At 37.7% G+C, this 24,960-nt stretch overlaps 1 pseudogene; it reads left to right on the top strand.

The window, feature by feature from the left end:
• Positions 1–11,678: 11,678 nt before the first annotated feature.
• LOC131247072 (17.1 kDa class II heat shock protein-like) lies at positions 11,679–19,484 on the top strand (annotated as a pseudogene).
• Positions 19,485–24,960: the final 5,476 nt, after the last annotated feature.

A 24,960-nucleotide genomic window follows, 5' to 3' on the forward strand; every position in this document is an offset into this window, starting at 1 on the left:
GTGTTGTGTAAGAGATGGGATGGAAAGGTATGGGTGTTGTTGACTTTTTAGTGAGGGAGAGAGGGATGGGTAGGGTATGGGTTGGTACTTGACTTGTGATGGGATGTGTACTTGATTGATTGATGGATTGATGTGATGGACGGTAGAGATTCTCTCAGAATTCGCAATGCACGGCGTTTTACTCGAGATGAATGCGGGCCCATAACTCCTGGCCTGGGTATCACATTGGTGCACAAGTTGACTCAAATATAGGGGATGCGACTTAAGGTTGCACGCAAATGCCGACTACAGGTCGTGGGTCGCTGGAATTCGACTGGGAGGACCGCGTGATCCTAACGAACGGTACGAACTAGGATACGGACCTTACAGGAGAAGACTCACTTTCATACGTCGATCATCCGGACAAACGCTGGAAGGAGAGTATTTTCGGGCGGTGGAGATCGACGATGGATTTGGGTGAGATTATTGAATTTGGGCGAACGGACGATACTATTTGGGTGAACGGACAGTCGAGAGGCGGTGAATGGATTAGGGTTGCTGGCCGATTTGGGCGAAATGGGGAGATTCAAGCAATTTGGGCGCTAGCCGCAGGGTTAGGGTTGGGCGAATGGGTTAAGGTCGAGTGAACTGAAGTAAGGGTTTTTTTTAAGGCCTAAATATAGGACTCAAAACTCGATCCGAGTTAAGTTGAGCTCAATACCTAGTCGAGCTAGGTCCAGCTCGGACTCGACTCGAAATGTTCCGAGCCCATAAAAAATGGCTCGACTCGGTTCGAACACAGTTTTGATCCAAGTTGAGTCGAACTTTTCCGAGTCGATCCAAGCAAGCTAACAAGCTAACTCGACTCATGTACAGCTGTAGTTGTGTACATGCTGCCGAATTTTTGAACTCTTGCAAGTTTCTTTGGAAACTAGTATTCTTACACAAGAAAGCTGCTATTCTAGATGAGTTGAAGGAGAGAATGAAAGATGTTCAGATCCACACAATACTCCTCTATTGAGATTAATGCATCGCAAGCTGAAATGTTGTCGAAATTAATATTTGACCTTATTAAATTTATATATTTTGAAATTTTATATACTTTATTTTGGATTCGAGGGAAAACAAGGATGTAAATGAATTCAGAATCAATAAGAAATATCGTGATTATTATTCTTTCATTCTTTCTTTGTTATTATTGAATAAGATTATCCCCCAATTTAACACATTCATTTTTTGTCAAAATAAGGCTTTCCATTGATAAAATCTATAGAACCCTAGACTCTTTCTATCTGATTAAACACTGCACCATCTACGTTCAAGAAAGAAGTTCTTTTGCTACAAGCTTCTACCACGTCTTCGAATCTCCATTTGAAGATAAGTACATTTACTATATTTTATTTTAGGTTTTTTTTTAGATAGCCTGTGAAAATCTAAGTGAGGTTTGTCTGAGACAGCCTGTGAAAATCTCAATGGGGTTTCTATTTGTGATAGCCTATGAAAATTACAAAAGAGGTTTTTATTGTAATAACCCGTGAAAATCACGAGGAACTGTATCAGGTTGTTAAGGGGACCCTATGAAAATCTTTAAAGTCAAAATTACGAGGGTAGTAATTTTGGGAGTGGAGTAAGTGTGGTTATTTTAAGTACTGAACTACTATAACTCCTTGTGCCATGTGATGAATACTTTATTCTTTTTGGTGATTGAATGTTATTTATTATTCCATTCTTATGTGAATGTTATAATCTTTTTACATTCTCTTACTAGTTTGAAAGATTGATTTTAAAGACATTCGTGAAATAAGGTTGTCCTGCCTAATATTTTAGGTGAAGGTTATCTTACGAATTATTTGGAATCAAGGTCTCAATACTAAAGCAATTGAGATTTTTGTAATCTTTACATATTTCACATTTATTTTGATTATTTGGCATTGTCCTATTCACTCCCCACCCCCCCCCCCCCCCCCCCCAACAGGACATTGTTAGCTCTCCATTTTAAGTGGTATTAGAGAGGGTTACTCTTTTTTTTAGATTTACCTCCTTGAACTAGATCTAGATCTACAAGATGTTGAATTTCGAAAGCTTATCCATTACCAGACTACCTCTCTTTGGTGGCTCTAACTATTCTTATTGGAAAGCCAAAATAAGGATTTTCCTTAAATCCATTGATCAAAGTGTATAGCAAGCTATTGTAACTAAATGGATCCCTCCTATAATGGAAGTAGTAGCCGATGATGGAACCATATCAATGAAAGAAACTGCATACAATTTTTGGACTACTGTTCAGAAAAGTGAAAGCATTGCAAAATGCAAAAGCCTTAAATACAATAACTTGTGCTCTATCACCTGATGAATTCAAATAAATCATTCTCGAAATGACACATGAAGGAACTACTATGGTCAAAAAATCTAAAATTCAAATCCTCACAACGAAATTTGAGGAAATTCATATGGAAGAAAATAAGTCTTTTATGAACCTCTATACAAAATTAAACGACATAGTAAATTTCATGTGGGGTCTTAGAGATACAATCCCTAAAAGCAAGGTTTGTGCAAAAATACTATGATCACTTCCTGATAGGTTTAATTCAAAGGTTACCGCTATACAAGAATTAAGGAATACAGATACTATAAAAGTTGAGGAGTTACTTGGTTCTCTTCAAACTTACGAGCTGAATTTCAAAGCTCCTAAAATCAAGTTTATAGCTCATAAATCTTCTAAATCCAATTCAAAAGAATCTAATGTAAATTATGATTTTGAAAAAAAAAACGAAGATATGGTTATGTTGGCAAAGAAATTTTATAGAATTTTTAAAATTAAGAAAAGAACAGATTTTCAAAAACCATTTGATAAAAGAAAAGGCAATTCAAATTTTTAGAAATCTAAAACAAAAGACACCCAATGTTTCAACTGTTTTGAATATGGGTATTTTGCTTATAAATGTCCTAAAAAGGATAAATCTATAAGAAAAGGCATGATAGCTACTTGGGATGAATCATTAGAGTCTGAAACTAATTCTGAAACTGCTGAATCCGACCAGGAAAATGCAAACGATTTGAAACCTTAATGACTATAGCTAGAATCACTTCTTCAGATAACTGTGATATATCTGATTATGAAACTCCAAGAAGTGACTCTGAAAATGAAGATGATCTTCAAGATGCATATGATACCTTATACAGAAAAAGTTGTAAAATTGCAGCTAAATTGAAAATTCAAAAAGAAAATTATGTTAAACTACAATTAGAACTTGAAAAAACTGTTTTAGAAAAATCTCATTTTTTCGATTGTTTTGAAAAAACTAAATTAGATTTTGAGTTTGAAGACTTCTGAGTTGCAAAAACTTAAATCCGAAAATGAGAAACTAAAACTTGAAGTTTCCTCCCTTCAGAGTTCAAATGACACTTGGAAATATATCTTTGGTGACCAAAAAACTTGAAAAACTATTAACCTCATCTAGGCGATATGGTGACAAGTCTGGACTGGGTTTTATTAAAAATAACTTTTTGAAATCTAAGGATTCTGTTCCTATCTTTGTAAAAGGAGAATCCTTAAACTTTAAAACAGAGACTTTAAAAGAATTAAACAATAAAATGAATGACTTCAAATTTTCAAAACATTTTCAAGCCTCTAATATAAAAAATAATGCCAACTACTATAAACATCAAAGGAATAATAACAGAAATCCTCTTTTAGTTGATTAAATTGTAGACTTGCTTAAAGAGCTATTGAAATCCAACTCTGATAGGACTAGAGTATATAGAAAAAGGAGAAATCCTAACTCCCAAACACAATGTAAAGCAAGAGATCCTCCTAAATCTAGAACCGTAATGAAATGGGTTCCAAAGGTTAACTGTCTTGTAATCCACACAACTTTCAAACCAAGTAGCCATTTAAAATGGTACCTGAATAGTGGATGTTTGAGACACATGACAGGTGATAAGGTTATACTCTCAAACATCAACCAAATAAATGACGGCTCACTTACATTCAAAGATGGAGCAACTGCAAGATTATTGGCTAAGGTAATGTACAACTTCCTAACTCTATTTAAAAATATTTTATATGTTGATGGGTTAAAACATAATCTTCTGAGCATATCTCAGATATGTGATAATAAACATAGCATAAAATTTTCAGATCACAGATGTGAGATAATAAATGAGAAAGGAAAAGTAATATTAAATGGTCACAGAACTTCCGAAAATTGCTATATAATTGATGACTCTTGCTTAACAAACCATTCGTGTTATATGATCCAAACAGATGAAACTGAACTATAAAATCAATGTCTTGGACATGTAAATTATAGAGATTTATATAAATTGAGCAAAAGAGATCACTTACATGGTCTACCCAAACTGAAAAAGATAGAAAAAATATACGGCGCCTGTCAAATAGGCAAACAAATTAGAAGTAGTTACAAGAAAGTGAACTCCTTAGCCACGGTAAGACCTCTTAAACTTCTCTATATGAATTTAGTCGGACCAACTATAATGGAGAGTAGAGGTGGAAAGAAATATTTTCTGGTGGTAGTTAATGACTACACTATATATTCTTGGGTATCCTTTCTAAGAGAAAAATCAAATACTCTTAACGAAGTCAAAAAACTTATAAAACACATCCAGACTGAAAAAGAGTTATCTGTGGTCAAAATTAGAAGTGATCATGGAACTGAATTTAAAAATAGCAATTTTGATAAATACTACAATGATCATGGTATATTGCATGAATTTTTTGTTCCAAAAACACCTCAGAAAAATAGGGTTATTGAAAGAAAAAATAGAATTCTGCAAGAAATGGCTAGTTAATGCTAAATAGCATGAATTTGCCTACATATTTGTGGGGTGAAGCTGTTAATATGGCATGTTACATAATCAATTGTGTTTATGTTAGCAAAGCTAAAAAAAAAAAGCTTATGAACTATGGTTTAACAAAAGCCCATTGTCAATTGTTTTTGAACTTTTGGAAGCAAATGCTTTATTTTATGTGACCGTGAAAATTTGAAAAAATTCGAAGCCAAAAGCAATGATGGAATATTTCTAGGTTATGTTCTAAATATTCGGGCATACAGTGTTCTTAACAAAACAACTAGGGTTATACAAGAATCTATAAATGTTGTGATAAGTGATCAATGGATCACACTCGGTCTTGATCAAGATGATGATAATATCAATTTGGTTAATATATCTAAATTTTCATCTAAATATGACAATATTGAATTAAGGTTAATCAAAGACCATTCGACTAATCAAATACTTTATAACCCTCACACTGGCATTCAGACAAGAAGACAACTTGAAAATATTTGTAATCATGTCTGATTTACTTCCCAAATTAAACCGGGCAATGTAAATGAAGAGCTCACTAATGAAAGTTGGATAAATGCCATGCAAGATGAATTAAATCAATTTATTAGAAATGATGTATGGTATTTAGTTTCTAAACCTACTGATAAACATGTGATTGAAACCAAGTGAATTTTTAAAAATAAAACTGATAAAATGGAGAACATTAATAGAAATAAGGCATGATTGGCCATACAATGTTATACTCAGATTGAAGGTATTAATTACAATGAAACCTTTGCACCAGTTACACGCCTTGAATCAATCAGATTATTTATTTTCATTGCATGCCATAAAAAATTTAAAATATATCAAATGGATGTAAAAAGTACTTTTCTAAATGGTGATCTAAATGAGGAAGTTTACGTTAAACAATCAAAGGGTTTTGAAGATCCCAAACTTCCCGATCATGTTTACCATCTTAAAAAGGCTCTTTATGGTCTAAAACAAGCACCCAGAGTTTGATATGAAAAGTCAACTAAATTCTTACTTAGTCATAATTTTACTATAGGTAGTGTTGACAATACGCTATTTGTTAACAAATATAATGATGATATCCTGATTATTCAAATCTATGTTAACGATATTATATTTGGATCTATGTGCACTAATATATCTATTGAGTTTGTAGATCTCATGAAATCCAAGTTTGAAATGAGCATGGTTGGCGAACTAAACTATTTCCTTGGTTTACAAGTTAAACAACTTGAAGATGGTATGTTTATCTCACAGACCAAATATGTTTTGAACCTTTTAAAAAAGTTTGGCTTTGAAAATTGTAAGAATTTCAATACTCTGATGAGTACAATTCTTAAACTCTCAAAAGATGAATCAGGTAAAAGTGTAGAATCTCAACTATATCGCAGTATGATCAGTAGTCTTTTTTATTTAACTGCTAGTAGACCTGATATTGCATTCAGTATTGGCATTTGTGCTAGATATCAATCTAATCCTAAAGAATCTCACTTATCTATTGTCAAATGGATAATCAGATATGTCGCAAGTTTACAAACTTAGGCTTCAGGTATCCACATGATACATTTGTACAAATTGTAGGTTATACGTATGCAGACTAGGCAAGAAATGTTGATGATAGAAAATCTACTAGTGGTGAATGTTTCTATGTTGAAAACTGCTTAGTATCATGGCTTAATAATAAACAAAACTCCGTATCTCTATCCACTACAGAGGCTGAATATATTGCTGCAGGAAATGCTTACACCCAGTTAATATGGATGAAAAGAATGCTAGCTGACTATGGAATTACGCAAGATACAATGACATTATATTTAGATAATTCTAGTGCAATAAATATCTCTAAAAATTCATTTCAACATTCTCGTACAAAACATATTGACATAAGATATCACTACGTTTGAGAATTAGTTGAAGATAAAACTATCATACTGGAATACATTCAAACTAAGAAGCAGCTTACAGATATAATGACTAAGCCGCTTGACAATATTAAAATTTCAAATCTGAAGCATGATTTTGAACTGTGTATTGTTAAATCATTATTCTTTTCTTTGCATTTATGTTTCTGTTTATTTGTCATTATAAAATACATGAAAAGTAAAATGAAAAATAAATATAAATGTTAAAATAAAATAAAAATAAAAATTTTGGGGATTTTTTCAGCAGCCCATTACTGAACGAAAAATTCGGCCAGCTGAGCACAAAATTTGATTAACAGAATCTGATTGACTGCTATGAAGACAGAGAATTGCCCAAAGAAAGCATTATCACTGTCATTGTCTATACCGTCAAAAACAATTGCTTAAGCACTTGGGGGCATTCAGTCAACCCTTCGAGCCAAGCACAATTCCTTCGAGCATGATTATCTGTTCGGACGTGATTATCTAGTCATCCGTCGAGCATGATTCTCTGTTCGGAAGTAATCACCCAGTCATCGTTCAAGCGCAATTCCTTTAACCGCAAGTCCTTTGAGCATAATTCCTTCGAACGTGATTCTTCAATCTTCCGTTCAAGTTCGACTCTTGAATTCTCTATTCGAGCGATCATTCTCTAGTATGCAATCAACTCTACCTTCATGAAGAGTCCTTCTCTGTTGTGAAAGTATTTTTATGTCGAAGCAGATCAATCCTCCATTTGATTTCATAGACAAATTAAAGAAGGATCGAGGGGACATCTTTTGGTGCACAAAAAATACATTTTCAGACCTTCCAGTGGCAACATTTTCAAACCTTCCAATCCCTGTTGCAGCATTTTCAGACCTCCCAGTCCCTTTTGCAGCATTTTCAGACGTCCAGAGTGTTATTGCGCAACAACAGACATCTAGAGTGTTATTGCGCGGAAATAGACATCCAAAGTGTTGTTGCGCAGAAATAAATGTCCAGAGAGCTGTTACTCGGAAACAAACTTCCCAGAGAGCTGTTGCATGAAAACAGACTTCCCAGAGACCTGTTCGCAAAAACAGACTTCACAGAGACCTGTTGCGCAGAAATAGACTTCACACGTACGGTTGCCTATAAATATCCCCTCCTCTCCTCATTTGCATCATGGGAGATTTTGGAGAAGTGCTTGGGAGCTTGGAGAAGAGTTGTTGTGCGAAAATAGACTTCAGCCCAATTGTTGCGCAAAAATAGACTTCTAGCCCAGTTATTGCGCAAAAATAGACTTCCAACTCAGTTGTTGTGCATAAATAAACTCCAACCCAATTGTTACGTGGAAATAAACTTTCAGCCCAGTTGTTGCACAGAAACAAAATCCAAGTCCTAGTTGTTAAGGCCTCAAAGTATTCACATGTTTGCTTGTATGGAGTTAACTTTAGTTCTAAAAAAATGGCAAGAACATGTGGAGGATGGGGAGGCTGCACCATTGCCTTGGGTCGCATAGTGGCTAAGGGGTTTGCTTGTATGCTAATAAAACAACATAATAGTGGGAAGGGTAGCTTTCCCCTGGCTAGAAAGAGGTATTACAGCTTTTCCTTCGGGTTTGGGTTCGGCTGATGGCGTTGCTTTGCCTTCACTAGAGATGGTGGACTTAGTGTATTTTCTTCAGAATTTCACCTGGGGTAATCCACTCAATCCTTAGAGTTTAGAACTCAAAGAGAAATCAAGAAATGAAATGACCATCTAAAAAGGGTCTCCTATAGTGTGTTTATAGATTTCCTCATAGCTCGGGGACGCGGATTGCGTCCTACCCCGCCCGGACGGTAATCCGTCCGGGCAGAGCTCTGTGGGGCCCACCGTGATGTAAGTGTTTTATCCATGCCATTAATAGCTTTTCTCAGATCATTTTAAGATATGAAACAAAAAATGAGGCAGTTACAGGTCTTAAGTGGACCACAAAGTGGGGATTGAACTTCCACCATTAAAAATTTCTTGGGAGCTGGAGAAGTTTCGGATCAAGCTGATATTTGCATTTTCATTTCATCCACGTCTTCATGACCTTATGAATATGTTGGGTGGTAAAAAAACATTAACAGTGGCCCTTAGAAAGGTTTCAATGGTGGGTGACATTATCACTGCAGCTTTCTTTGGTGTGGTCCACTAGAGCTGGAGCTGCTTCATTTTTAGGAAAATACCTTAAAATGATCTGAGAAAAGCTATGAAAGGCGTGGATAAAACACTTAAATCACAGTGGGCCTCACAGAGACCTGCCCGGTAGGACGCAATCCGCGTCCCATAGCTCGGATAATGATGTGGCATTGCCACGTTATATATAAGAGTCACGCTATATTGCAAATGCACCATCTAAATTAAATGATGTTGGGATGACGTGGAATGAGATGGGCTCAGGTTGATTGACGTTATAGGGATGGTATAGACTCGGCCACAGGACCGCACCATCGCAACAGTGGGTCACACCATCAATCCGCTCCTTCAACAATTAGTTTAGGCCTTCAAACCATCTTCAGGCCGCATGTTCAAGCCACACCTTCGCAAGTCAAGGCCGCACCTTCCTCTAACTTTAGTATTATTCAACACTGTCGAGTCTAACATGATCCACAAAATCCTCCATATAATGTTGATCCAGCCACTTTAGTCACTACCACATCAACACCAAATCCTAGATTCTAAATAACCATTTATAGCATAGGAAACAATCACGTCTTCACTTTTCAGGGTCTTGAGGTATGTTCACTTCGACTCCTACTTGGAGGCTGCATTCATCCAATATATCACCTACTACTAAGAATATCTTCTTACAACAGTTATACGGTTATGAAATGATCCTTTTTATCATGTGAGTGGATTGATTTCTGAAGAGTCTTATTATGTCAACCTGTAGACCCTAATGAACTTGTCCCTTCAACAATCCAAAACAAGATTCACGTCCACCTTCTCATAAATGTTCCTAATCTAACTCATATTGGGAGTACTTTGGCATTTGTGAGTTGGAACATGGCCCCCTTAGATCTGATCGTGCAGAACTCGATAGCTGATATCTACTAATTGTGAACATCCATAATCCATTTTAGATGGTTTTGCGTTCTGTCCAGAAATTAAATTGATAGTGAATGTGAAGATTGTCCAACAGATGGTTGGATTGATTTACTAATATCTATAAACAGATAGTCCATATCAGACAATCAATGCCTAACCAATAGTCAATCTAGATCTAACCACATCATCCAGGGAATGGACAATCCATATCCATCCATATGTCCATAAAATAGATGAACCAGATCTGTCCTCGACATCCTTATAATGGATGATCCAGATCTATCCAATTAGACATCTAGAGAATGGATGGACCACATTTTTCCATGATGTCCAGAGAAAGGACGGTCCAAACCTGTCACCCTAATGGCCACTCCAGATTTGGTTCATCCCCATAATTGAGGATTCACACTTTACATCTGATGATAAACAGTTCGAATCTGTCCACTTAATGTTAATTGTACAAAATTGGCTATCTAGATTTTTCCACACTTGGATCTTGCATGACAGATTAATGCGTCAGTTTCATTCATTAAAATGTCCTTCAGATGGATATAACATATGATCATACCAGTGTTCTTGGATTCAACGGTCATCATAGATTTAAAACCTTATAGCATTTGTTTTTTGGAAGATAAGTAAGAGACTCTTATTTGAACATATAGCCCAAAAAATATATAAACACACTTCGCGCCAAGAATATATATATATATATATATATATATATATATATATATATATATAGATATATATAAGAAAAGGAAAAGAAAAAAGAAAGCCATACCTCAAATCAGGAAAAACCTACACCCCTTGTAGCATGATTTCACTGAGTTATATATATATATATAAGAAAAGGAAAAGAAAAAAGAAAGCCATACGTCAAATCAGGAAAAACCTACACCCCTTGTAGCATGATTTCACTGAGTTATAACTCTTAGATGCCTTGTGATGCACAAACTCCCTCTGTGGGATGGAATCCTTACATCATTTGTTCAAATCTAAGAATGATGGGTGCCAACCTTTAGCAAAACCAAAACAACAATATACAAGACAAAACACGTATTAGATATGGAATATTAATAACGTTTGATCTTAGAGTCATGCCACGATCTTACTAAAAGGTGTTGTTGTGGTTCTTCAAAACACATTACTTTTGTATGAGCTTTAGTTGAAATTAATCCACAAGGCACAAGAGATGTGATTCTAATATGATTGAACCGACAAAAGATGATCTCATGGTTTTATATTAATCATAGATTTTGTTGAGAAAGTAGAAGTCACAATGCCGAAACAATATCTACTTCTCATATAGTTTTAAAAAGTCACACTAGCTTAATACTCACCACCAAAGAACAACGATGAACAATCAAATAGATGAAGGTATGGGGGAAGAAAGTGTAGTTCTTATTCAATGATAAACATAAAGTGGGTAAAAAAAAGCACTTGATATGATCCCACTTGCATAAGATAATGGAACTTGAAGTTGTTAGTTTGCACTCTACTCTCACCTCTTTGGGACTTAATTACATAGATTACCATCTTATATGAAAGCATAGGTGATGGGAGGAAATTCTAGCACATTTTAGCACTTGTGCATGAAGATAGACATGAGTTTTCATGGAAACAAGAAAGGCATACGAATTTGCACAATTGAATTTTTGAATGAGTACGGAAAATGGTTTTTCTATATGGGAAAAGAAAATATTTACGTAATTTCATGGGAAATATAAAGTTGGTTCAATGAAAAGTAACGAAACGTATGGGAAGTGAAAATATTTGCTTGGGAAAAAGGAAGTATGGTTTGAGTGGGTGAAGATTCTCGTGATGGGCCAACATGGGAAAGAGGAATGCATGGTAAAATGGATAAGAGTAGAGGTGGAGAGAGAGTGTGTGTGTGTGACATGTGCTAACCACACATGTGCAAGTGGGGCAAATAGTACAAAATGAAAAAATTACTCCCAATATACAAATTTATCCTCACAACTACAAATAAAGGTAAAGGGAAATTAAAATTATAAAAAAAATAAAAATAAAAGTAAAGACTAAGAAATTTGTAGATATACGTATGATTCGGAAACCTAAGAAAATTATCCTGACATTAAAACGCAATCAAAGCAAATTCCAAACACCACCAAAGCCTCCTCATTCCCAATATCCAATGGATTTCAGAGTCATGGGCCTAGAAAACCCACTCCTCTCAACCCTCCATCACGCGCTGGGCAGCATCCCCGACGACGGCCACAAGTCCTTCAACGCCCCGACTCGAACATACATCACAGACGCCAAGGCCATGGCCTCCATCCCAGTCGACATAAAGGAACACCAGAAATCGTACGTCGTCATCGTCAACATGCCAGGAGTAAGTCCAGAGACATCAAAGTCCAGGTGGAGAACGGAAATGTCCTGACCATCAGCCGCGAGCGGAAGAGGGAAGATGACTAGAAAGGGGTGAAGTACGTGATGATAGAGCGCAGAGTTGGTAAGTTCGTGAGGAAATTCATGCTGCCGGAGAATGCGAATACAGACACCATCTCGGCCGTTTGTCAAGTGAATTAGTATACTGATAGGTTACAGGCAAACAGCTTCTAGGATACGACGAGCCTGGTGTGGGTCTGCGTTCAGCAAACACGAAAGCCCACCAAATGGAACTCAATTACACAATTTCTGGCAGTATTACAGTATAAAGGAAAAATTCCAAGAGAATAAGAAAAGAAGAGAAAAAGTAGTTTCGACTTCTGCACAAGTCAGTTCAAATCTTCAGCCACTGGTTCAGTTGAACCATCCTAGACCACACCACTGGTCTGTTCTTCAAGCTAAGGTTTAAGCCTTACTATGTTGCTGGAAACACCAGAATATATGAGTGGAGAGGGGCTGGCTGTCTCAGTTCGTATGGATTTGCTGGAGTGAGTTGAGATGGTTTGGAAACCCATCAATGTCCTCCTTTTATAGGCTATGGTGGCTAGGGGGTTATGGTCCAGAGACTTAAATTCCATTAAGTCATTTCTAGTTGTTGGAAAACTAGCCGTTTTATGGCCATTTTTTGACTATTGTGCATGGGCCATTAAGTTATTGCATGCTAACTATTGTGAGACAACAGTTAGCTGTTTTCTAGCTGTTGGGCTAGCCATGCAACAGTTACAGCTGGACCCTGCACTAATGGCTCAGCTGTTACAGTTTCTGCTACAACAGCTCTTTTCAGTCCCTCTATTTATACTGAGAGATTTCTCTCCCAGTCCTTTAGTCTCTCTGCTAACCAGCCACCCGTCATAGCCACTTAATCGCACCGCGACTTACACACGTCTCACTCCGGTTCGCTCAAGGTCGCGAAGGAGCAACCCTCTGCGACACGATGCGGACGTGCGAAGTGCAAAGTGCGTCACTAACGCCTCTATAGCCACACTGCCCCACACGCCCACGCCCTTGCACTGAGCCCGAGTCCGTGACCGAGACCGAGACCGAGCCCATGCCCGTGCTCGTGCCCGTGCCCGAGCCCAAGCCTGAGAGGGCGCGAGGGTATTCCAGTGCTACGCACTGGAACACGCAAGGTCCATAGTCCACGGACTAGGTAGGTAAATATTATAACATTCCACTTCCTTCATATAAATCACAGATTTTTCTCCTCTTTTCCATGTGGGACTATTCCCAAAAATCCATAAAAAAGTATTTTTTAAAACAACTTTTTATATATTATATATTATTTTATTATTGAAATATATTTTATTAAAATCAATATTTTTTGCAATAATCCCCCACTTGATTTTATAAAAATATTTTTTCGATTAAACAATACTGCCAGAATAATTAGCTTATATGCATAAAGAAAGATATCTTTCGATTTAAATCTTTCCTTAGTGTAAGTATCTCAAAACTCTATCAAAATGACTGGTAGCCGCAGCTTTGAACTAGTTATTCCTAGATAACAGAATTGAAAATACTACATACATATTCGTTATATGTTTGTTAGAGTTCCCACAATCTTGCTCAGCACAATTAATGGCCATGTGCTTATCATAATTCGTGAACGATCCCGAGAGAAAACTCCTAACTCTCATGAGAAAGGGCACCATCTCTACGTTCATATAGGTGAAATCTTTCCAGTGTCTCCGTTACTATAAGATACTTGTCCTTATAGACTGGATTTCATTAAGAGTTCTAAGACTCAACCTTCTATCGTAACGCTCAGCACTTATCTATTATGGATGAGGTTTTATAATTTAGTGCTGAAAACTTTCCACATATCAGTGACTTGTTCTTACCCATTAAACCCAAAATTAGAGATTTTCTGACTTTAGATTGGGTTACCATCACTGGTGGAACTTTGGTTAAAGAGTTTCAACCACATCCCTCTAGATGTGACCTTTACTACCTCTCTCGGTAGAGGTTTAGTGAAAGGATCTGTCAGGTTATTGCTTGATTTCACATAAGAAATAGCAATGATTCCATCTCGAATCAATTGTCTGACATAATCATGTCGAAGACTAATATGTCTAGACTTACCATTATAAGTGCCGCTATAGGCTATAGCTAATGTGGCTTCACTATTACAATGTAGTGACACAGCCGATATAGGCTTTACACAGAAAGGAATTTCTAATAGAAGATCCCTTAGCTACTCAGCCTCTTTGCTTGTTACAGCCAGGGCTATAAATTCAGACTCCATAGTCGAATGCGTTATGCAACTCTGTTTCTTGGATCCTCAAGATACAGCTGCACCTCCTAAGGTGAATACCCACCCTGTAGTAGACTTGTTGTCCCCTGCACTCGATATCCAGCTCGTATCGGTATATCCTTTCAATACGGCAAGAAACTCTGAATAAAATAGTCCTAAGTCTTTGGTTGCTTTTAAGTAACCAAGGACTCTACTTATTGTATTTCAGTGTTCAGTACTAGGGTTACTAGTAAACCTACTAAGTTTACTCACAGCATATGCGATATCAGGTCTAGTGCATTGCATAGCATACATAAGACTCCTTCTAACACTCGCATATTCTAATTGTGTAACTGTTCTTCCAGTATTTTCTTTAGCTTGATACGTAGATCAAATGGGGTTTTTGCTTCCTTTATAATTAGATGGTTAAACTTGCTTAGTATCTTCTCAATATAATGAGATTGACACAAAGCATAACCCCCACAATATTTTTTAACTTGATACCAAGAATGGTATCAATTTGTCCAAAATCTTTCATTTTAAATACGGAAGATAGAAACCTCTTTGTTTCAGTCACACCTTCCATTTTATTACTTATTATTAACATGTCATCAACATATAAATAAATAATAACGATGTAACTATCATCTACTTTAGAATATATGCATTTGTCAGCTACATTATGCATGAAACCATGAGATAGTATTTTGGAATCGAACTTCTCATGCCACTGTTTTGGTGTTTGTTTTAATCCATACAATGATTTGACTAATCTACATACTTTGTTTTCATTTCCTAGTAGAACGAATCCTTTAGGTTGTTCCATATATACCACCATTCAAGAATGCGGTCTTTACATCCATTTGGTAGATGTGAAGATGATGTATGGAAGCTAGCGCAAATAATATCCTAATGGATGTTATCCTAGCTATAGGAGAGTATGTGTCAAAGTAATCAATCCTTTCTTTTTGTCTAAAACCCTTAGCTACTAGTCGAGCTTTAAAGGTTTGGATAGTCCCATCAATGTGATATTTCTTCCTAAATACCCACTTACAACCTATGGGTCTAGAACCTGGAGGTAAGTTAACTAGTTCCCACGTTTGATTTGATAGTATAGATTCCATTTCATCGTTTATCGCTTCTTTCCAGAAAGCTGAGTCTCTAGAAGATACGGCCTCTTTATATGTTTTAGGATCATCTTCTATAGTCATTACTATATGTATTTTCCTTATAACATTTTCTATCTCCTTCTACAAGATGAAAAATGACACGTTGTGAGTTTATATAGTCATCTCCTAGACTCTTCTCTATTCTTGTCATTTGACTCCTACGAGGCTCAATAGGAGCTTCCACTATCTGTGGAACTGTGCTATCTAGTTCTCTATTAGGAGTTTGGATTTCATTATCCTTTGACTCCAAGGATAGTGAGTTCTCAAAGAACTCAACATCTCTTGATTCTATTATTGTATTAGACTCTATTTCTAGAAGTCTATAAGCTTTACTATTTTGTGCATACCCTACGAAGGCGCACTTAATAGTTCTTGGTCCTAACTTAGTTCTTTTTGGATCAGGGATTCTGCAATATGCAAGACACCCCCATACTTTTAGATATCCTAAGTTAGGTTTTCTACCTCTTCATGTTTCATATGGAGATATTTTATATTTTTTAGATGAAATTCTGTGTATTATATAACATGCTGCAAGCAGTACCTCTCACCATAAATTTAGTGACAACTTTGCTCTTATCAGCATTGAGTTGACCATTTCTACTAATGTTCCATTCTTCCTTTCAGCTATTTCGTTTTGTTGAGGTGTGTATGGCGTTGTACATTGATGTATCAGTCCATGTTCTTCACAGAAGTTATCGAATTCATTGGAGAAGTAATCTCCTCCTCTATCGCTATGGAGAATTTTTATCTTCTTATTCAGTTGATTCTCTACTTCTGCTTTATATATTTTAAACATGTTTAATGCTTCATCTTTGCTCTTTAATAGGTACACATACATATATCTAGAGCAATCCTCTATAAAGGTTATGAAGTACCGTTTACCTCCACGAGTAAGAATGTCGTTTAACTCACAGATATCACTGTGCACAAGATCCAATTCTTGAGACGATCTTTCAACACTTGGAAAAGGTTTCTTTGTCATTTTGGATCTTATACACACTTCACATTTTTCGGTTTCATTATCTGTGTATGAGATTAAACTATTCTTAACCATGAACTTCAAGGTACTATACCCTATATGGGCTATTCTATCATGTCACAGTCCAGCGGATTCAACCATATACGCAGAAGTGCTACTTTCATTCAGAGAAAACTTAACCATTCCGTTACAAGCATATCCCTTTCCGACAAAATTCTCATTTTTGGACAGATTCAGTTTACCTGACTCATACACCACCCGTATGCCTAATTTTTCGAGAAGATCCCCAGAAACTAAGTTTCGCCTCATGTTTGGGACATGCAGTACATTAGTTAGAATCACTTTCTTTCCAGTGAATATCAGTTTGACAGTTCCTTTTCCGATGACCTTCGATCGGTCTTCATTACCCATTTGGACTTCTTGACCATCGGTCAATTCCTCGTATGTTTTGAAGGATGATTTGTCGTAGCACACATGTACAATAGCGGCAGTATCATACCACCAACCTGGAACTTTGCTTGGATGGTATTCACCTCAGTGATCATAGTCACGATATCGCCTTCTACTACTACACTTGCTTCTTTTTTAGATTTGCGATAGCGGCATACTCGAGTATAGTGCCTGATTTTTCCACAGACATGGCATGGGCCTTAAACTTTCCGTTCTTCTTTTAAGTGTTCTTTTTTAATTTCCTTTTATTAGGTTTCAGGGAATCGTCCTTCTCGGGATGTTTATTATTAGTGTTTTTACCGTATGTACCTTGGACAAGGTATTCCCGTTATCATTTTTTCTATCGTAGTTACGGGATTCTTCCTCAATCCTGAGGTGTTTCTGAATTTGTTCTAGTGTGTAGTCCTTAGTTTTATGCAGCAACTTCTTTCTATAGTCTTTCCATATCGGTGGAAATTTGGCGATTATAGCCCCGACTTGGAATGATTTAGGAAGATCGATTTTTATCGCTTTAATTTTGTTTACTATTAGCTGCAGTTCTTGGATTTGGGGCAGCAGCGGTTTATTATCTACCATGCTGAAATCAAAATACCTGGCGATGAGAAACTTGTTGATACCTTCTTCTTCAGCCTTGTATTTGAATTCCATAGCAGCCCAGATCTCCTTTGCTGATGATGCATGTTGGTACAGATCGTACAGGCGGTCGGAAAGAGCATTCAGAATGTGTCCTCGACACAAGAGTTCGTCTTCGGCTCTTTTGGTACGGGCAGCTACTTGTTCAGGTGTGTCTTTGTCAGATGCTTCAGGTAGTGCTTATAAATTTGGATCTAATATGTAATAGATCTTTAGCGCCATCAGGAGAAATTTCAACTTGTCTTGCCATCTTGTAAAATTGGTTCCATCGAACCGATCAAGACGTATCAAGTCCTGATTCATCAACTTGATGGATGAAACACCGTCGGCTTCCATCAGAAAAATAACGCTTTAAGATTGTTGGAAATTATACAGATTAATGTATTTTTGTATAATGTAGAAACCGAAAATTACAAAATAATCAGAAATCAGAACAGGCTAAAGCACGTTTGAAACGCTGTCCTTAAAGCGTTATTTGCCCCTACTCAAGTGAATTGAGTATGCTGATAGGTTACATGCAAACAGCTTCTAGGATACAACGAGCCTGGTGTGGGTCTGCATTCAGCAAACACGAAAGCCCACCAAATGGAACTCAATTACACAATTTCTGGCAGTATTACAGTATAAAGGAAAAATCCCAAGAGAAGAAGAAAAGAAGAGAAAAAGTAGTTTCGACTTCTGCACGGGTCAGTTCAAATCTTCAGCCAATGGTTCAGTTGAACCGTCCTAGACCACACCGCTGGTCTGTTCTTCAAGCTAAGGTTTAAGCATTGCTACGTTGCTGAAAACACTAGAATATATGAGTGGAGAGGGGCTGGCTGTCTCAGTTCTTATTAGTTTGCTAGAGTGAGTTAAGATGGTTTGGAAAGCCATCCAGGTCCTCCTTTTATAGGCTATGGTGGCTAGGGTGTTATGGTCCGGAGACTTAAATTTCATTAAGTCATTTCTGACTGTTAAAAAACTAGCCGTTTTATAGCCGTTTTCTGACTGTTGTGCATGGGCCATTAAGTTGCTGCATGCTAACTGTTGTGAGACAACAGCTAGCCGTTTTCTAGTTAGCTGTTGGGCTAGCCATGCAGCAGTTATAGCTGGACCCTGCACTAATGGCTCAGCTGTTACAGTTTCTGCTGCAATAGCTCTTTTCAATCCCTCTATTTATACTGAGAGATTTCTCTTCAGTCCTTTAGTCTCTCTGCTAACCAGCCACACGCCATAGCCACTTAGTCGCACGCGTCTCGCTCAAGGTCGTGCCCCACTAGCGCCTCTACAGCCACACTGCCTCACATGCCCACGCCCTCGCACCGAGCCCGTGACCGAGCCCGAACCCGAGCCCGAGCCCGAGCGCCCGCGGGTGTTCCAGTGCGTAGCACTGGAACATGCAAGGTCCATAGTCCACGGACTAGGTAGGTAAATATTATAATACTCACATCCTTCATATAAGCTACAGATTTTTCTCTTCTCTTTTTCACGTGGGACTATTCTCAAAAACCCACAAAAAAGTATTTTTCAAAACAACTTTTTATATATTATATATTATTTTATTATTGAAATATATTTTATTAAAATCAATATATTTTGCAACAGAAAGGGGTGAAGTACGTGATGATGAAGCGCAGGGTTGGTAAGTTCGTAAGGAAATTCATGCTGCCGGAGAATGCGAATACAGACACAATCTCGGCAGTTTGTCAGAATGACCGTTGAGAAGGTGCCACCGCCCGAGCCCAAGAAGCCGAAGACCGTTGAGGTTAAGGTCGCTTGAGAGAGACGCGAGTGAATGTAGTATCTGTTTTTTGTTGGATTGTGTTCTCTTTGGTTTTTTCCATGTATTCGGGGATTTCTTATAAATGTTGTGATGCATTTGGATGGTATATATGTATGTGAGAACTGGGGAAAACGTTGTGAAGGCCTTTTGCTGATATGTGCAATGAAATTAAGGTTCTGCCGCTTGTTTTATTTATTAGTCTCTGTCTCTAATATTTTGTGCACTGGATCTGGGCTGCACATCTGCAATGTTGAAACCGGATCCTAATTGCTGAAGTGGTCGTGATTTTCGTGGGGCAAAACAGTGTGTCAGGGTGCTTGTACTTTCAAATGTATATTTAAATATAGGTAAATAGCTAAATAATAATAATAATAATAATAATAATAATAATAATAACTAAGGCTTAGATACCGCATGTTAACTTTTCTAGAATCAAATTGCTGATTATAATTTCATAAACGATTCTCAGATACGATCGAGTGCGGATCCTCTGTTTCCTCCCCGTGTCCTGGATTTTAATTGGTCCACGTCATTTGTACTGACATCAGCACAGCTCTTTAAAAATTTAGAAAGAAAGGTCACGTCTCAGGAACGCGGATTTCCCGCTAAAGATTTTGGCAGGAAGTTCCTGCGCTGGGAACCCAGGTGGGGCCCACTGTGATGTTTGTGAGAAATCCTCCCCATCCATCCATTTTGTGAGTTAATTTTAGGACTTGATACTAAAAATGAACCGTTTCTAAAGCTCAAGTGAGCCCAAAACGTAATAATTGAACTTCCACAGTAGAAATATTAGTGGGCCACAGAAGTTTTAAATCATGCTAATATTTGTGATTTCAGTTCATCCCAGTAGGAATGAAGTTATTAATGGTATGGATGGCATGTAAACATTACTTTCAAACCCAATTAGGTTTCAACGGTAGGAATTTCCCTAACCACATTTTCCATTAGTACGGCCCACTTGATCTTTGGATATGGTTCATTTTTGGCATCACGTCCTGAAATGAACTCAAAAAACGGATGGAAGGGGAGGATTTCTCACAAACATCACAGTGGACCCCACCTGGGTTCTCAGTGCAGGAACTTCCCGATGCAGGAAATCCGCGTCCCATTTCCAGCAGCTGATTAAGGACGTGTGGCTGCCTCCCAGGAACGGTGACGTTGGTGGGACCTAACCCTGGCCCACTTCAATGAATGCTTTATTTATCTACGCCCTCCATCCAATTTTTTTTTTACATTCATTGTCCAAAAAATGAAGAAGATACAAATCTTAGGTGGACCGCATCACGGAAACATTGGTCACCGAACGGCTACCATCGAAAACTTCCCAGTGTCCACGGCTATGTTATTTGTCATCCAACTGGTTGTTGACGAGGTCACACAGATCACGTTAAGGGAAAATACAAATATCAGCTAGATGTAGAACCGTTGTTGCCCGAGGAAAATTTTCAACGGTGACTGCTATTTCTTGCGGTGTGGTCAACCGGAGAATTGCATCAATTCCTGTATTTTATTTTTTCCATTCCTTAAAACGAACTATCAAAACAAATAAACAGCATAAATATATAATACATGCATCAAAGTGTGCCCCATGCTCAGGTCTCACTCACATCCTGGGATCTGGGTTGCAACAAAGTTGCATTGCTTTTTCAAAACCAGACTGCATAGTATGGCAAGCAGCACTCGGGTCGGTATTGTGTGCTACTAAATAATCTCCATAGGGCCACCATGATAGATGTGTCTTATCCATGTTGTCCATCCATTTTTTACATTATATTAGGGCATGATCACAAAAATAAGGTAGATCCAAATCTCAAGTGGATCACACTACTAAGTAATTGAAAGCTCACCGTTAAAAACTTCCTAGGGCCCACTATAATGTGTATTTGCCATCCCGCTTCTTGATAAAGTTACAAATTAAGTCATGAATGAAGAGAAAATACAAACATGAGCTTGATCCAAAACTTTTGTAGCCACCAAGTTTTTTTTTATGGAGGGCATCCAATCACCAGTTCCTCGTGGTGTGATCTACTTGAGATCCAGATCAACCTCGAGTTTGTGCCCGTGCACTAAAATGATCTATAAAAATGGATGGATAGTATAAATAATACGCATACATCATGGTAGGGCCTACAAAGCTTTTCCAATAGCACACAATTGTCCACGGTGCATGCTACCCTAGGCAATATGCATACCATCCCTTACAGCCACTTGCAAGAGCAAATAGTTAATTGGTGGATCAGGTAGGGCTTACTGTGATATTTATGTAAAATAAACCCCAACCACTAGGTTTTTCACCCCATGTTAGGCCATGGGCCCAAAAATCAATTCCATTTATGATTTGCGTTGACTTGGACATAATGTAAAGGGCTTTGCCAAACTATTTCCATTGGTGTGGCCCAAGTGATTCATTGTAACACCCCGACTTTTCAAGACCCGAGTACACGACCCGTTTCCCAAAAATCCGAGTGTTAACCTTAAAGGATGGTGAAATTCGAGTTTATTATTTTTTTCAACTATCAGAGTAAGCAGATACACGTAGAATGAACAAATCATACACAATGAAAATTTTCATTTACGTTTAAGATGTACAAAAAGTTGCCCATAATGACTTATACAAACCAATGTCACAAACTTACAATTATAAAGTGAAATGATATTACATGTAAACAAAGCAAATTGTAACAAATCTGAAACTGTAAAACCATATAGCAACTCTTAACAATACAATCATGCATCTTCACAGTGATACTTTGCTCTTCATTAGTCTGAACCTGAAAATCAATAAAGCCACATGTGCGACTTGTACAATTGTATATTTGATGGATGAGTGGCCAACGTAGTATGAATTTTCCTCAAGATTACACACCGCCGCATTAGGTAAGAAATAGTATAAAATATTCAGGCAACCAAAACAGAGTAATTACAGTCTTATTATAGGCATGGATGTATGAATGCAATCATTGTCTCATGTAAAACATCCAGACGAACATTGGGGTCGTCACCCATGCAATCATCGACCCGGGTAAAACATCCAGACGGTCTATGCCCCGAGTAAAACATCCAGACAGGCAAATATGTACAATAATAATAGATGATGGTTTGTGCCCCGGGTAAAACATCCAGTCAGGCGGATCTATATGTCACATACGACAGTAATAAATGCTAGTCTGTGCAATGCATACATGATTTTCCAACCCATTATTAGTCCAATTACAACCAACTAATTTAAATAAGCTCACGGTCACTACGGGGAGCTCAAGACCCAGCGTAGGCCGACGGTTCGGGCATAGTATCCCATGACCACCATCCACGGCTCATGAAACTACCATCTTAGGATGTTTAATGGAAACCCGTCGACTAGTGGCCAATCATATTAAAATATATGGGGCTTACCATTGCATGGTTGCAAAGTATAAAACATCGAACCCATATAGGAAAAATATCAATACAAAACTACGCAGGGCGAGTATCAAAATATGCCACATATGACAAATATCAAAACCATACGATAAAGACCATCCTTAAAAACCATTAGACACAACAACTCTGGATGGTAGGCCCGCATCAATGATTTATCTAGACCACCACTCATTAACCATTAAATCGAAGGTCCATTGCAATCGCCGTCAATCGAGTTACATCTCAAGTATGAGTGTACATTCATAAGTGGGAGTTTCCCACTGATGTACCAGTTTAAGTTCCATATGCAATCCACCAATAATTCATGAACAAATATACAAGATGAACTTTAAGCAAGCAATATAGCAATCCAATTTCCACCAGCTAACACATGTGATTATAAGAGAGAGATATCAATTATAAATTTAAATAAAAACTATAACTTAAACTAATGGAAAGATGGAAAGCTCAAGGGAAAGAATCATCACCTTATATTTTGAATCGCCTACCAGTGTTGCTAGAGAGTGCGAGTTTCCTTAGAATCAAACCCTATCATAAATTATAAAGTTATACAGTTAGGTCCATGCTTACACACTATTTAGGCTTAGGGTTTTAACCTAAGGCTTGGATATCCTAGGTTTAGGATTTCACCCTAGGGTTTAGTTATAGGTTTAGATTCTGAGTTTTGATTATGGAATTGAACTCCATTTTGTGTGGCCGTTAATGGTATTAATAAATGAATAAAATTCATCAAATAAATTAGTTATTAATTTTAGGAATATTAACAATAGCAGCTATTACATTAAATTATTTAATAACAATCCACGATGAATAATAACACTAATAATTCCAAAACAACTCTTAATATTAACAATATCCCTGATAGTAGCTAACATGACACTAATAGTTATTTTGATGAAAGTAGATAGTATGCTCTAATGTTAATAATAATATTTTAAGAATAACAAAATAAAATACTAATGTTTTAATAATGATAACTTTTATATGTATTAACTAATATTAGTATGGATAATTTACTAATGACCATTCATATTTAAATTTAATGATCCTAAGAATGATAAAAATAGTGACAGTGACAATTGAAACAATCTCAATTTAGGATGAAAATATGGTCTCACCTTATAAACACAGCTCGACTCGGTTTTAACCGAGTCAACTCAGCAACCATAAAAAGACCAACTCTCTTTCTTCTTCTCTTTTCTCTCCATTTTCTTTTCTCCTTGCTGGACCAGGCCCATCCCTGACTCGACCGAGTCAAACTCGGTTTCAGCCGAGTCAGCCCAACGGCCCCTCCCTTCTCTCCTCTTCCTTTCTCTCTTTCTTTCTCTCTGTTTCTTCCTTCTTTAAGGTTTCTGAACGTCTAGAGGTGGCTGGACTCACCTCAGTCGTGGTCCAATCTTAGCGGAACCAGGTCTGTTTCTGGCCTGAGTCGCGACCGCGACTCGGCCCTATCCGAGCTGGTGCAACAGGCACCCTTTCTCTTCTCCCTTTCTCTTCCTCCTTTCTTCCTCCTTCTCTACTCTCCCTGAGCCCCGACTCATGGCCGGATAAGGCCTAGGCTCGGTCCCAACTCAGGCCGAACTCAGCCTGGTTTGCGCAGTGTGGCACCCACCACAGCAACCGCATCCCCTGTTTTCTCTATTCTTTACTTTCCTCCTTCTTCTTCTCCCTTTCTTTCTCTCTTTCTCTTTCTCCTTTCTTCTAGCTAGGAATGTCCAGCCATGGATGTCCGGTTTGGACAGACCCGGTCCTATCGCGCTCCCCTGCTTACTCTCTCTCTCTCTCTCTCTCTGTTTTTCTTAACGCGGTAGATGTTTCGAGTGCGGCTGCAGAAATAGGGGGAAGGGATGCTATCCCTCCCCATTTGTTGGGATTTTGACGCCCCAAGGGCCGTTGGATGCGAATGGACAGTTGGGATTAAATCCCAGCGTCCGGTTTCTAAAATCTACTAAGGAAGACGGTTTCGACCACCAGTTTTCTCCCCTGGTATTGAGGAAGTGACGACCTCAGTTGGACGGCTGAGATTTCCGTTGAATGGATGCCTGAGATTAGAGGAATCCTCCTCACTCGGAGTGTCAGTTGGTAAGACAAAAGGCATAGCAATTTCCATTTTGGGGAGTTTTATATTTCTGAGACCCGTTTGCTGCGAAGTTCGTGTGTCC

Source organism: Magnolia sinica, chromosome 5 (assembly GCF_029962835.1).
Source record: "Magnolia sinica isolate HGM2019 chromosome 5, MsV1, whole genome shotgun sequence".
Lineage (NCBI taxonomy): Eukaryota > Viridiplantae > Streptophyta > Magnoliopsida > Magnoliales > Magnoliaceae > Magnolia > Magnolia sinica.